Genomic DNA, 14,232 nt, shown 5'->3' on the forward strand with positions numbered 1-14,232 from the left:
GATGAGAAAACTAAGACTAGTGACATGATTTGCCAAAGATTACAATCAGTTAGTGGCATAGCTGTTACGCAAACCCAGTACTTCTGGGTTTAAATAAATCCACTGCTTTTTCCATTATACACAGGGTTAGACTGGCAAATGTTTGGTAACTGGCTTTCTGAAAAAAAAATGTACCAAGAACACACTTCAAAGTTTAATTTGTATTAATATTTTCTCCATCACTGTCTTAAGTCTAGATAATCAGCAAAACAATATGTCAAGTCCTGATTGGTAATAATTGTTGATTTCTAAAGTGTAAGTGCTTACACTGAGAATTTAGCAATCAGTTGGTTTGAGCTACCTCCAGCACATTCCTCTCTATATCACATTGTTTCCTTCGCCCCCTGGAAAAACCCCATCCTATTTTGTGATTCCATGTTCTCCTCAGAGAAAAGGGTTAGTCTGTAGAACATTCTGGTGTCATGGAGTCAAGGGGACTAGTTATACTGGCTTTGTTAATTATCTGTGTGTTTATAGGTAAGTCTTCACCTCTCTGGGCCCAAGTCTCCTGGGGGAGTTGAATTACTTCTCTTCCAGCTCCAGATTCAGTGATCTCTGAATCTATCTTACAGAAACACTTTCCTTTCCTCTATGTTCTTTCTCTTATTCTGGGAAAAAGCAGTCCCCCAATAAACCACAAATTAGTGAATCTCTGTGAAAGAGTGGACAAAAACCTATCTGGTATGATTTTGCAGGTAGATTTTTGTCCCCCAAAAACTTTTGCCACTTCTTTAGTTGTGTAAAATTCCCTTGAGAGTGATTCAGTTCTTTGTTTTTAGGCTTTGATATTTGTCAAATGTCAAATAATCCTGGGAAGGTAATGCTAATGACTTGTACAAATAACTTTTAAATTAAGGGACTAAAAATAATTTTTTAAGTTGGGAAAAGGGATTGAGGACTTTCCCAAGAGGGCTAGGACAATGGGCTCCTGGAGGGAGTAGAAATAATGTTGGAAAGAAGGTTGGAGACAGACTTCTGGGTTTTGAATGTTCTCTTGTTAACCCCCTGATTAATAAGAGGAGTTTTTTGAGCAACTTGATAAGTTTAGAGGGTGAGTGAGTCTTTGTTTAGGATGTTCATTGCACTTGGGCTATTGACAATAAATTGGGAATAAATTGAGGGCTGTTAGTTTGTTTGTTATTCTTTTTCATTTTGGGGAAAGATCAAGAGACTGCCAAGCACAAGTTAGAAACCAGAGACCTGAAATGATCTTTTGTTTTCTGGTGGGTTGCTTGCACATTGGCATAGTCCCCAAAGCACCAAACAACCATCAAACCCCCCACTTGCCCCTCAAACCCCCAAAATGGCAGCCTATAGGGGCAACTAGTGGAACACAAGTATTTCTTGACTCCACATTCTAGGACCCAGCCATGGCATATTCACATATTCACAATAGTCTAAGCCAACCAATTTATCTCCAATCAACGAGACCTTAATCTTAATGAAGTGTTACTTGGCACATTCCAAAGAAGTCACTTATTATGTCCATACTTTTTAAAGAAGATAACAATCAAAGTCTTGGACAAAATTTGATCAAATTGACCAAGGAGCTCACTTCATCACCCCCTCTACCAATATGACATATAAGTTTATAAGGAGTATAAAACTTTCTAGACATTTCCAAACCTGAAATCTGGCACTCTTCCTCCTTTCCATAAGAACTTGGATTCTGTCCCTGGGACACTGATTTCTGACAGGTAAACTTTGACTTTACCTTGCTTAAGTATCAAGTTGTCATGCCACATTCTGGCCACTTCCAATCCATGCCACCACTTGAGTACCTTTGTTCATCTATTCCACTCCAATTCTTGCCCTTTTTAAATGTACGCTCCTTCTCAAGATGGAAAATGAGATAATTTTTTGCATATGGCTAATGGGGAAATTTGTTTTCCTTGACTGTGAATATTTGTTACAAAGGTTTTGTTTTTAATTTCTTTTTTTCCCCAATGACTGTGAGTAGGGAGAAGTTAGAGAAAATAAATATTTGTTAATTGAAAACAATTAAATGCATTTTTAAAAGCATGTCCTTAAAAACAAGGACTGTCTTGCTGGTTTATATATCTATGTGTATACATACATATATATATAATATATACACATACATGTATGTATGTATGTATTTATATATTCATGTGTGTTTCATACAAAGTAAGCACTTCTTTTTTCATTAATTTATCTATTCTACTATAGGCAATGGGAAAAGGTTACATTATTTCCAAGAGGGAAAAAGAGAAGGGAAGGGAAGGGGGAAGAGAACAAGCATGTATATAGCACTTACTATATGTCAGGCACTGTACTAAGCACTTTATTAAAGTAATAGACTTTTGTTTTTTTTTTCAAAAGAGAATGTGCATTAACTGCATTTGGCAGCGTATGCAACATTCCAAATCCATAATCACCTACTTCTACTAATGAAGAAACATAGGTACAATTTTTCATCTTTTCCAGTGGGCATCAAGTTTGAGCTTTATAATTGGACAATATTTAGTTTTATTTTTTCTTGCTGACATCCAGTTATATCTAAAGGTAGAGTTCTTGTCTTTTTAAAATTAATTAATTAATTTTTAATTTTCAACATTTGCATTCAAGATTTTGCATTCTAAATCCCTCCTTCCTCCAGTTCCCCCTCCCCAAGATCGCATGCAATCTGATATAGGCTATATATGTATGATCATATTAAAGATTTCCACATTAGTAATGTTATGAAAGAAGAATCAGAACAAAGGGAAAAAAAACATGAGAAAGAAAAAGAAACAAAAATCAACAAAAGAAGGAGAAAATAGTATGCTTCAATCTGCATTCAATCTCCATAGTTCTTTCTCTGGATGTGGATAGCATTTTCCATATGAGTATTTTGGAATTGTTTTACATCAAAGAAACAGACTTTAAAAGATTGGACTACCTAGGGTGGCTGGGGACACCAATAACAAATATCATAAAATTTAGATAATTTGGTTTAATGTTCTCATTTTACAAATGAGAAAACAGAGGCCTAGAAGAAATGAAGTGACTAATCCTATAGCTAATTAGTGTCAGAGGTAGAATTTGAATCCAGATCTTCTGATTCCAAGAGCAGAATACCATATTCACTGATTTTTGGATCTTCCTTAGAATGTAGTACATTGCAGAAAAGATGAAAGGTATTAATAAATAGTTGAAGAATTGAATTTATTGAGGTAAAAAATAATTTTATTATCAATTGTACTTCCAGACTTCCCCTGGGACCAGATGTGAATGACTTATTAAAATTGATATCATGTTACTCAGACTACTTACCAGTGGATTACATTATTATTCCTGCTTCCTCCCCCATTCCTATATTCCTTGAGTCCTTAGGACAAGAATGTGCCTTGGCAAGATCCCCAGGGCCATCAGACCTGTCAATGGGATTGGAGCTGGATATCATAACAATTAATTAGGGCCCAAGACTTAGAAATCAATATGCTACAATTCTGAGTTGGCAAAATGATCTCTATCTAAATACCAGGGTTGCTTCAGGGAGATAGGAGGCAGGCTGAGCCTACTGAGTGTTGAGAACCTAATCTATCAAGTCACACAGAGCTATAATTATTTACAGGTTTGTGAAAATTAACGGTTTCATTCTTGGCAATGGTAATGAAAGTCAATGGAGCTGAAATTGTCTTTCTTCAATTGTGGGGGTGACATGTTGGGAAGTTGTTCTGGGAAAAAGCAGTCAACACAAGGCCAAGATCACATGATATGCACAAGGACCAGTTTTCTTCATGGCACCAAGCCATCTTGGCTTGAGTTATTGAAATGGTACTTCGCATTTCTTATTGTGAAGTGAATAGAAAGTCTGAGGTTGGGTTGGTTCCCTGTTTAATGACATGAAAGGAAATCAAGGAGGCAAATTAATTCCATCCTGATCATGTAGATTAGAATTGAAGGTAGGTAATAAAATAAATGATAGTAGCACTGCAGAAGCGCTGGACCTGAGTTTCTTTTCTGGTTCTGACATTTATTTCCTAGTCAACTTATCAGATCAATCCCCTTTTCTAGACCTCAAGTTCCTCATTTGTAATATGAGAGGATCTGTATGAAGTGATTCAGAGTGAAGTGAGTAGAACCAGGAGAACAATTTATATAATAGCTACAATATTATAAAGGAAAGACTTGCGAACTCTGATAAATGCAATTACCAGTTATGACTCCAGAAACCGAATGATGAAGCATGATTCCCACCTCTTGGCAGAGAAGTGTATTGGTGAAAAATGAAGCACATTTTCAGGCATAAACAATGTGTGAATTTGTTGTGCTTAACAATACTCATTTGCATAAAATACTCAATAAGGAACAGCTTATTTTGGAAGGTGAGGTGAGATATTGGGGATTTAGAAGGTGATGTGGGAAAAAAGAAGAAAAGAGTATCAATGAAACATTTAAAACATGTAAAACATACTAGAAGGAGGTTTGGAAGGGGTCACAAACAAGGCACTGCTAGTACTATAATGATAAATTTAATATATACCTAAAAAGAAGCTTTTTTAAAGTGATTTCTAATTTCACATACAAGCCTCTTATTCTCTTCATTGTATATAGAAATATTCGTTTTGTTGATGTTGTTAAGTTCACAATAAAAAAAAAAAGGAAAATGAGGGGGTTGGACTGGATGATTGCTGATGTTTCTTCCCACTCTAAAATTCTGCTATTTTGTAATCATATCATTCATAAAAGGGCCTATGTAATGGTCTCTCAAAGTGCAATTACATGGAAATTGAAAAATGCAGTTTTCAATATCATTACTCTAAAACTCAACATTTCCAAAATGGAACTCTGTGAAACCTATCCTGATTTCTAAATCCCTTATTTACACTGAGGGCATTGATATCCTTCCAGTTTTCAATCTTGGAGTCCAATCTTGGACTCTACATTCTTTCTCACAGCCCCATGGCTAGTAAGTTATCTTTTTTTTAAAATTAATTTTACTTCCTCAATATCACTCATATTGTTCTTTTTTTTTCCTGCTCATATAACCACTACCCTAGTTCAAGTCCTTACCACTTCTCATGTGCAATAACCTCTTCTCAATGGGTCTCTCTGCCTCCAGTCTCTCCCCTTTCTAGTACATCATACAGAGCTCTCAAAATGATATTCCTACTAGCTGTGTGACCCTGGGCAAGTCACTTAATCCCAATTGCCTAAAAATAAAATAAAATAAAATGATATTCCTAAAGAAAAGCTGTAACTGTGTCATTACCCTGATTAAAAAAAAAACAAAACCAAAACAGCTTCAATGTCTGTTTCATTTTAATTCAATTAAATAAGAATTTATTAAGCACCCGCTATGTGCTAGGCACTATGCTAGATACTGAGGATACATAGACACAAAAAGTACCTAGCCTCAAGAAGCTTAAATTCTACAGGGGTGAAATGAAGTGGTAGCAACATGTATACGGATAAGTAAAATCACAATATTTGCAAAATAATTTGCAAAGGACTATTAGTGGGAAACGGAGCACTAATGTCAGGTAGAAACAAGAAAGTTCCCTTGTAGAATATTTCACTTGAGGGGAGCCTTCAAAAGATTTAAAGAGGTAGAAATGAGCAGGAAGAACCTTCTAGGAAGGCAGTATAAATTCATGAGATCAAGGAACAAAGGAGTAGCAATTTGACTGCAATGTAGAGTGTGTAAATCAAATATAAATCAACTTGGAATGATAGATTGGAAGCAAATTGTGAAAGGCTTCAAATGCCTGACATAGAAGTTTGTACTTTTTTGAAGACAGCCATTGAAGCTTCTAGAAAAAAGCCAACTTTATTAAGCTTGTGCCTTAGGAATATCAGCTTGGCTACAGTTTGGAAGATGGATTGAAGAAGGGAAAGGCTGTATTTGGAGAGGCTAATTAAGATGATGAAGGTCTGAATTAGGATGGTTGTGGTGTGAGTGAAGAGAAAATGAATGGGTGTTAGAGATGGTGGTAATAGAACTGACAAGACTAGATAACTGATTGGATATGAAAGTGAAGAAGAAAGGAGAATCAAGAATAATTCCTAGGTTGTGAATCTGGGAGAATGAAATAATGGTCCTACCATTGAAATAATTTGAGAAGTCAGTAGAAGTGGGTTTAAGGATAAAGGCAGGAGCTCAGATTCTTGAAATCTAGCTACTGCTCAGTTTCTTTAAGACCCTAGCCAATAGCTCACAAATGTTCAGCTTCTTAAGAGTCTGGCCAGTATGGTGGATCTTTAATAAACCTTGTCTCTAGCTGAAAGAAGGCTTGGGTTGAATTCATTCAGGCAGGACCTGCGTGTCCTAATTTTGGGGTCCCAGCACCCCTAAACCTCAACATTTTGGTGGCTTGTATGGGGAAGCTGCCTAACCTCAAGTTCTTCTCCAACCAAGACCAGAAGGTATGTAAGCCTCCCCCCTTCTTTCTTGCCCTGAAGTTGGGGTCACTCTCTAAAAACCTAGAAGGGCTTGGAGGTGCTTTTTGGGCAGACAGTTATGAGGCTTTCTTGCACTTGGCCTGACATTCTCAGGCTATCATTCCATTGGTTCAGTTCAAGGCCATGAACCTGGGTACACCTTCCACAGCATAGAGGACAAGGACAGATGCTTTATCTGGAAGTGCATGCCCAATTTTGTCAATTCTGTCAGCACTAGGGAATTGGGAAAATTGCAGGTGCTCTTTGGTTCCCTGCAGCTTACTTATTACCTTCCCTCTATACCCCTGAATCCTCCTTCGTGGAGGTTACAGGGAAAAGTTAGAATAGCTAATCTTAGCAGAATCTTAGCAGATTCTGGAAGTTTTGTGATTGATCGTTAAGGAGTTTTGAAACACCTCTTAAAATCGTGGTCACTCCTTTCTCCCACTTGTTCCCTTGAGTCAAGAGGATATCCTTAATCCCTCTCATAGGAGAAAAGAGTTTTACCCCCCCCAGCCTGGTTAGAGGAATGAGGGGGGTGGGGCCACAGGGTGGGACAACCTTTGCTTGGAAGCATCACCCAGGTTCAGTATATCCTGCTCAAGATAAAGAAGCTAGCCTCTGAACTTGGTTAAGCACACTCTTTTAAAGTTGTAGTTTTAACTGCTAATGATGAGATGTTGATTCTCTGTGCAAAGTAATTTGGAAAGGCATTTAACAAAACTGAAGTCATCTGATTAGTAATGGGCTTATTTCGAGTTTCAAATTGGTGAACTTTTTATATCAGTTATGTTAAGCAACTTTTCGTAATTGGGCTACCGCTAAAATAATTCGGCTATTGTTGGTTATTGTTTTTATGTGTAAACTTGCCAAAAAGCTTGTTTGGATTTTGTCTTGATGAGAATTTGCAAATATATAGAAATAATCTCTAAAGATTGACTTTTTACACCAGGACAAATTTAAATTTGAGATGCAAATCCTAGAAAAGTTTTTCCTAAGTTGTGATTAGTGAAACTTGCTGTTTGAGGCAAAAGCTTATAGGATTTTATTTTGAGCTGTCTGATGGATCATAATCCATCAATAATCAATAATCCACCATCTGAGAAAAATGCCACAAGCTACTCAGAGAATGTGATACTGGTGGGAAGTCAGCATTGGGAAAAGCTGAGAGGACAATTTTAGCCTCAGTCTAAGATGGGATCCTCCTGGCTCAGTTCCCCCATTATGTTCCTTTGAAAAGGAATGTTACACACCTGGCTATTCCTGAGTGTGGCTGTGAGGTGGATTTGATACTGCATGGTTGGAAAATTGAATTATCTGAATTCAAACAGAGCTAAGAATGTTTTATCCTGTCATATCTAGGCCTTATAGTCTTTTCTGTCAGATTTGTGTCTTCCAGACTACAGGCCATTCACCTATAATTGGTAGCAAACAGTGGGTACTAGCCAATGTCCCTCTATTATTCCCTGGATGCAGCCTGTGCTTGGTTCCAGTCAACCTCTTCTTTGGGACCCCCTTGAGTCAAGGACAGCTCTATGCCCTTTGCCAGCAGGAAGCAGTTTCAGAAGCCAAGACCTTCTCCCCTTCCCCCCAAATAATTTGGGTATCATTTGTTTGAGGAGAGAATGATGAGGATGGGATCTGGACCCCAAAAAAGGAAAAACCCTGGACTTTCCCACAAGGCCAAATCTCTAGCATTAGCCTAAGGCTATAATCCTGTCCGTTGGCCTTTATGCCCAATCTACCTCCAGACGGCCCAGGCCACTTCCCGCCCTTAATCCTACCTAGACTCCATTCTGCCTTGGCCATGTGGTCCAGGTCCCAAGCTTCCTGTTCACCCCAGCTTATTGGCTACTCCCATCCAGATCTTCCTTAAACCCCTCCTCCAGTCACCCCAAACTACTTGGCCACTCCTAGATTCCTCTCACGGTTTTTCTGCATATAAGGTCCATCTTGTCTCCATTAAGGTGCTCATATTCTTAAACTCTAGTCCTTATTCAGATTCCTTAAGAACCTAATCAATAGTTCACAAATGTTCAAATTCCTTAAGAGTCTGGCCAATATGGTAGATCTTTAATAAACCTTGTCTCTATCTGGGAGAAAAAAAAGGATAAAGGCAGGGCTGTGGCTAAGGCAATGTGACCAGAGCTCTGATCCAGGGCACAGAAGCAGAAGATGTTCTTCCTTTCTGAAAAGGGGACTCCCCAACCTCTCTGAGCCCAGACCATCACCCCAAAGTCCTGTCAATTACCTTCATGCCCTTCTTCCAGGAGCTGTCCCCCCCCAGATTAGCACTGTACCCAACCAGGAAGGACTTTTCATGTAGCTTTCCTAAGCTACATTTTAAAGCTAGAACCTTCTAAACTAAAAACTATGTTTCTCATCTGAATGGCATCTCTTTGTCTGTGACTCCAGGGGTCAAAAACCAATCAGGTGAGTCTGAGCAATCTGGTGGGCCACTCCATGTAAAATCTCTGAAGTAGCCATTATGTGTAGAGTGAAAATGTGCCTAGTGACTCCAAGAAAAGTTTGGTGTAAGAATGCTCCAAGTCCTGGAAGCATCCTCTCTCAAAACCAACTTGGACTCTTTCTTTCTGCTAAGTTCCTGCTGGAGTCTGAAGACCATAGAGTCTGAGGCTTCTTGGTGACCTCCATGGTTCAATAAATCAATAAACAACAAGCATGTATTAAGCACCTTCTTTGGGCCAGGGACTGTGCTAATAAGGGCTAATAAGGAAACTATGCTGTTTCCTCTTCTGCCTTTCCCTGTCCCATTTTAGAGGACTCATTTCTGACCTGTACTAAAGAGGTAGGGCAGAATCATTACATAGGCTGTTTTTATAGCAGCTAGGTGGAATACGTCTAAGAATGCTAGATTTAGGGTCAACATCTCACACCATATAGTACAATAAGCTCCAAAATGACACAACTTGATATAAAAAGTCATATTATAGGCAAATTAGAGAAAGGGGTACTTTTCACACCCATGGCTAGAGGACAACTAAACAAAGGATAGAGATCATTACAGGAGGTAACATGGACAATTTTGGTTACACAAGATTGAAACATTTTTTGACAAACAAAAACAATATGGTTATGATGAAAAAAGATATCATTAACTGGAAAAAATCTTTGTGGCATTTACCTTATAGAGATCATATATCCAAAATATAGAGGGAACCAATTCTGTATAAAGATAGCCAGTCTCTAAAAAATAAGTGGTCAAAGGGTCCTCAAAATATTTCACAAAAGAAGAAAAATAAGCTATCAGTAATAATTTTTTAAATGCTCCAAATCACTGATAGTAAGGGAAATGCAAAATAAAATTCTAAAGTTTCACCCCCTAATCTTGCACTGGCAAAGATAAAAAAAAAGGCAAATAATAATTGTTAGAAAATGGCTATGGAAGCAGAGGTTCACTAATGCATTATTGGTGGGATTGGTCCAACAATTATGGAAAACAATTTGAAACTATACCCCAAAGTCATGATACGTATCCTTTGACCCAGTGATAGTAATACCACTATTAGGCATAAACCCCAAAGAGATAAAAGAAAGTGGGATGGAACCATTTCCCTGCAACAGGGATTAGTTTTCCCTAAAAAGCAACAGACCTATTCCTGGGATCTATTTGGTCCCTGACTGACTTGATGTAGCTTCCTGGTGACATAAGTGCATAAAAAGTTCCACATACATAGAGTTGGAGCCTCTCTGATTTGGTGGGTGTCTGAAGACCATATGAGTTACCCTTTGCCCTGTGGATGATGTGCATTCCAGATTCAGGGGTGGGGAAGAGTTTATAGAAGCTAAGTGACATTGTATCCTTTTTGCATATCCTTGCTATGTTAAGGAAAAATAAACCTCCTTTAGTTAATCATTCAATGGATTGTGAGCCACTCATTTTGTCACAGCTTTAGACCTGAACTAACCGAGAATTAACATTAAGGTCATACTTATCATCTGGTATAATTCATAACTGAGTTGAGATGAAATGACCTCATGGTTCACATTATGATTTACTTGGATTGATTCACTGCATATTGAGGGTGGGGTGTAACACTGTATTGCACCTGGTTACAAGAACCCTTCTGATCCTGTATGGGAGGTCTTCCTGTAGTACAGGGAGAGGGTTTATCACTGAAAGCAGGCAGAAATTAGCTCAGTGCATGTTGGAGAGTTAGAGAAAGCACCAAATATAGCAATCCCTGTTGCAGTTGACTATCTTGTAGCAATAGCACTGGGAGTGTAACAAAAATGTAAATTAATTACCCCCACAATTTCACCAACTGGATCCCAAGATTTCAGCTTTGAGGGACTATGCAGTATGGGAACTGGTGGCCCCACAAACAAAGGGATCTTTCTTGATGGGCTCCTGACTAATCACAGGCAAGAGCACACCCTGTGGTCTCTAAATCAGAGCTTTTAGTTCCCACTTAGATCAGAGCCATGAGATAGGAGAATGAAAGTAAAAGTGAGGAAGAAACTCTAGTGGTAGAAAAGAAGAAAAAAGAGAAAAATCCTCCAAATTATTTTATTAGTGCTCTTGGGAGGTGGGTGATTCACTGCCCTAAGGGAGCAGGGAGAGGGCAGACCTTTTTCACCAAGGAACTAGGGTGGTTGCATGAAAACTTTAAACAGAAGCCTGGTGGATCACCAGGGCAAAGGCTCCTGTTGGTGTGGCCTAATGGAGGCAATGCCAATCAGCTTTCTGAGGCTGACTTCTATAGTCTGGAGGGAGCTTCCTGAATAGTTAGTTTTAGTCAGCTACAGTTCTTGGAGCCTCCAGATAAGGACTACCTCTGTCCCAGAGTGTATGGGGTATTCAGTACCTCTAGTGTGAGGTATTGCCTAGCCCTTTTCAGTGCTGCCTCTCCACCTTTGGTGTCCACCAGGCATTCAGCTCTCTCTGTGGCTCCAAAGAGCTGCAGCATGCGCAGTGGCTAAACCTTGGTAAACCATTTTGGCAGATGGGGTAAACCGGATTGAGGATAGCCAACAAGCCATAAATCTTCTACCTCAAGCATGTGGAGACTTCCCCTGGCCAAATGGGTGGATGAAAGCACCCATTCTGATGGCCATGAAGGTGACTGAAGCACGTGCTGTGAAGCACTTAGAGCTTGGTCAGTCATCAAAGATGCCAAAGGCATCCTCTGCATCTTGGGCCAAGACAAGTTGTCCTGACTTTTGTCTTGCCACCGGTCTTTAATGACTGGAAGAGAGAGTGAGGCTGACAACTTTGTGCAACTCTGCCTCAATTAAATCTAATTTACATGTAGGTCAAGACACTATGGGGCAGCTAGGTGGCACAGTGGATAGAGCACTGGGCCTGGAGTCAGGAGGACCTGAGTTCAAATCCAGTCTCAGACACTTGACACCTACTAACTGTATGACTTTGGGCAAGTTGATTAACCCTGATTGCATTGCAAAATAAAAGAAAAGACCTCACCCTGTCATTGGTCCTCTTTGAAAATGAAGAGCAAACAACAACAAACCTCTGTCTCTTTTGAAGTGGCTGAGATGGAAAGTTATTACTCATACTGGCCCCATAATGATGAATTCCTGTTACAGGAAGCACAAAGCAAGTGTGAAGTTACTAAAGGAAATGGATTTGATAGACTTTATTTATGTATCATTCCCCACCACACCCCTTGGCCTGCCATACTCTCTGTCCAGTCTGCCTCAGGGACAATTAGATCTTGTTTTCTGGGTAGAGCCCCAGAATGGGTTCAGACTTTAAATATGGGTCTCTCTTCCCCACTCCACATCCTATACAAATATATTGGTGTGGGCTAATTAATTGATGACATTTAGGGCAGTTGTGGCTTGGTCAAATGCTGCTGTTAGTGTCTTGCCAATTCCTCTGAAACACTTCAGTGACTGCAAATATCCCTTCTTCTGGCATGCTAAGCCCATAGAAGATTTTTGCTTATGTTCCAGTTGTCACCAATCTCAGAAAAGGTTTGCAATTCTGTAATGGAAAAATCATTTACTGGTACTATTTGCCAGGACTGGGAGATAAGCATTCTCTATGTAGCCTAGGGATTTCCTATATCTGCTACTAAGTATTTAATTTGTAGATGGAGGGAGCACTACTCAGGATTTCTTCTTTAAAGTGAAAGTAAATTCGGAGTTTAAGGAAAAAAAAGTGTCTTGGGTGCAGGAATTCTGCTCATCTTGGGGTTTGGACCAGTCCATCTAGGTTTTTGCTTATGCTTTTTTAAAAAAATAACACCCATTAAACCTCTACTCTTTTGGAATTCCTGATATGCAGATAAACTACAATTTTTAAAATTCCCTGTATTAATTTAATACATTTGGCCAGCCAAGAAAAGGAAAAGATATTACAGTTCTCATTACTGGGCATTACTAGGCATTACTAGTAATCATAGAGTCCATGGCTCTGCCAGGCAGGCAGAAGTCGATGACATCCTTTCCCAGATGGAGTTTTGAGCAAAGATCTTGAAATATGGGGTTGGTAAGAAAGCAATTGATGGCTTGCCTATGGGGGTGCTTGTAAAATTGTATAGGGAAATTTAACACCAGGGCACTGCCCTTCAGTCCCTTCCCTATGCCCCAAGCCTGAGGTGTTCTTTAAAGCCCCTGTCCCATTTGGATCTTTCAGGGAAGGCATGATAAAAGACAAAAATGGTAGAGACTTAACAGAAGTAGAAGAGATTAAGAAGAGGTGACAAGAATACACATAAGAATATACAAGAAAGATCTTAACATCACTGATAACCATGATGGTATGGTTAATGATTTAGAGCCAATATCCTGGAGAATGAAGTCAAGTGGGCATTGCTAATAATATGGCTAGTGGAGGTGATGGAATTCCAGCTGACATATTGAAATTTCTAAAAGATGATGCTCTTAAAGTGCTACACTCAATATGCCAGCAAATTTGGAAAACTCCACAGTAGCATTGAATTGGAAAAGATCAGTTTATGTCCCAGTCCTAAAGAAGGGCAGTGCCAAGGAATGTTCAAATTACCAAACAATTGTGCTCATATTACACGCCAGTGAGGTTATGCTTAAGAATCTGTAAGCTGGACTTCAACAATATATGAACCAAGAATTACCAGAACAGCAGGCTGGTTTTAAAAGAGGCAGAGAAACTAGAAACTAAATTGCCAGCATTTGCTGGTTTATGGAGAAAGCAAGGGAGTTCCAGAAGAAAAAAAAAACCTCCTTCTGCTTTATTGACTATTATACTAAAGCCTTTAACTGTGTGACAAGTCCTCAAAGAAATGAGAGTACCAGATCATCTTACTTATCTCCCAACGAACTTGTTTGCAGGCCAAGAAGCAACAATTAGAACTGAACATGGAACAACTGATAGTTTTAAGATTGTAAAAGGAGTGAGACTAAGGTTGTATATTGTCATCTTATTTGTTATATCTCAGATATACACTCCATCACTTTTGTAAAGCAGCTTCTTGCCTGTTACGGGGCCCTAGTTGCTACTGAAGGGATGATACAAGGTCATAGAACCACCCTTTGTTCAGAGTTGCCAATTATGGGTTTGGTGATGCAAGACAGTCCCTCTAACAAGATAGGTAGAGCACAGGGGTCTTCTATTATTAAATGGAAGCAGTACAATAAAAAATCATGATTGCCTGGGTACCCCCAGTGTCAGTACTCTTCATAAACACTTAGTAACTATGCCAGAGTCTCTGGAACTCTGCTTCCTCTGATGTCTCAAAACCTACCCTCCCCCCCGCTCCCGCCAATGAGGACCTGACTTCAAAGCAATGCTATTTTGCTTTGTTTACCAATGGCACCATTCACTATAAGAAAGGAATATGA

At 39.1% G+C, this 14,232-nt stretch overlaps 1 protein-coding gene and 1 pseudogene across 1 annotated transcript in view; both read right to left on the reverse strand.

The window, feature by feature from the left end:
- LOC110193904 (eukaryotic translation initiation factor 3 subunit J-like) overlaps positions 1-11,357 on the reverse strand; it is a 42,857-nt pseudogene extending 31,500 nt beyond the window's left edge.
- SHISA6 (shisa family member 6) overlaps positions 1-14,232 on the reverse strand; it is a 456,375-nt gene that overhangs the window by 58,409 nt on the left and 383,734 nt on the right. The window lies entirely within an intron of this gene.

This window comes from Phascolarctos cinereus, unplaced genomic scaffold, assembly GCF_003287225.1.
Source record: "Phascolarctos cinereus isolate Bilbo 61053 unplaced genomic scaffold, phaCin_HiC Scaffold_5;HRSCAF=322, whole genome shotgun sequence".
Classification (NCBI taxonomy): Eukaryota; Metazoa; Chordata; class Mammalia; order Diprotodontia; family Phascolarctidae; genus Phascolarctos; species Phascolarctos cinereus.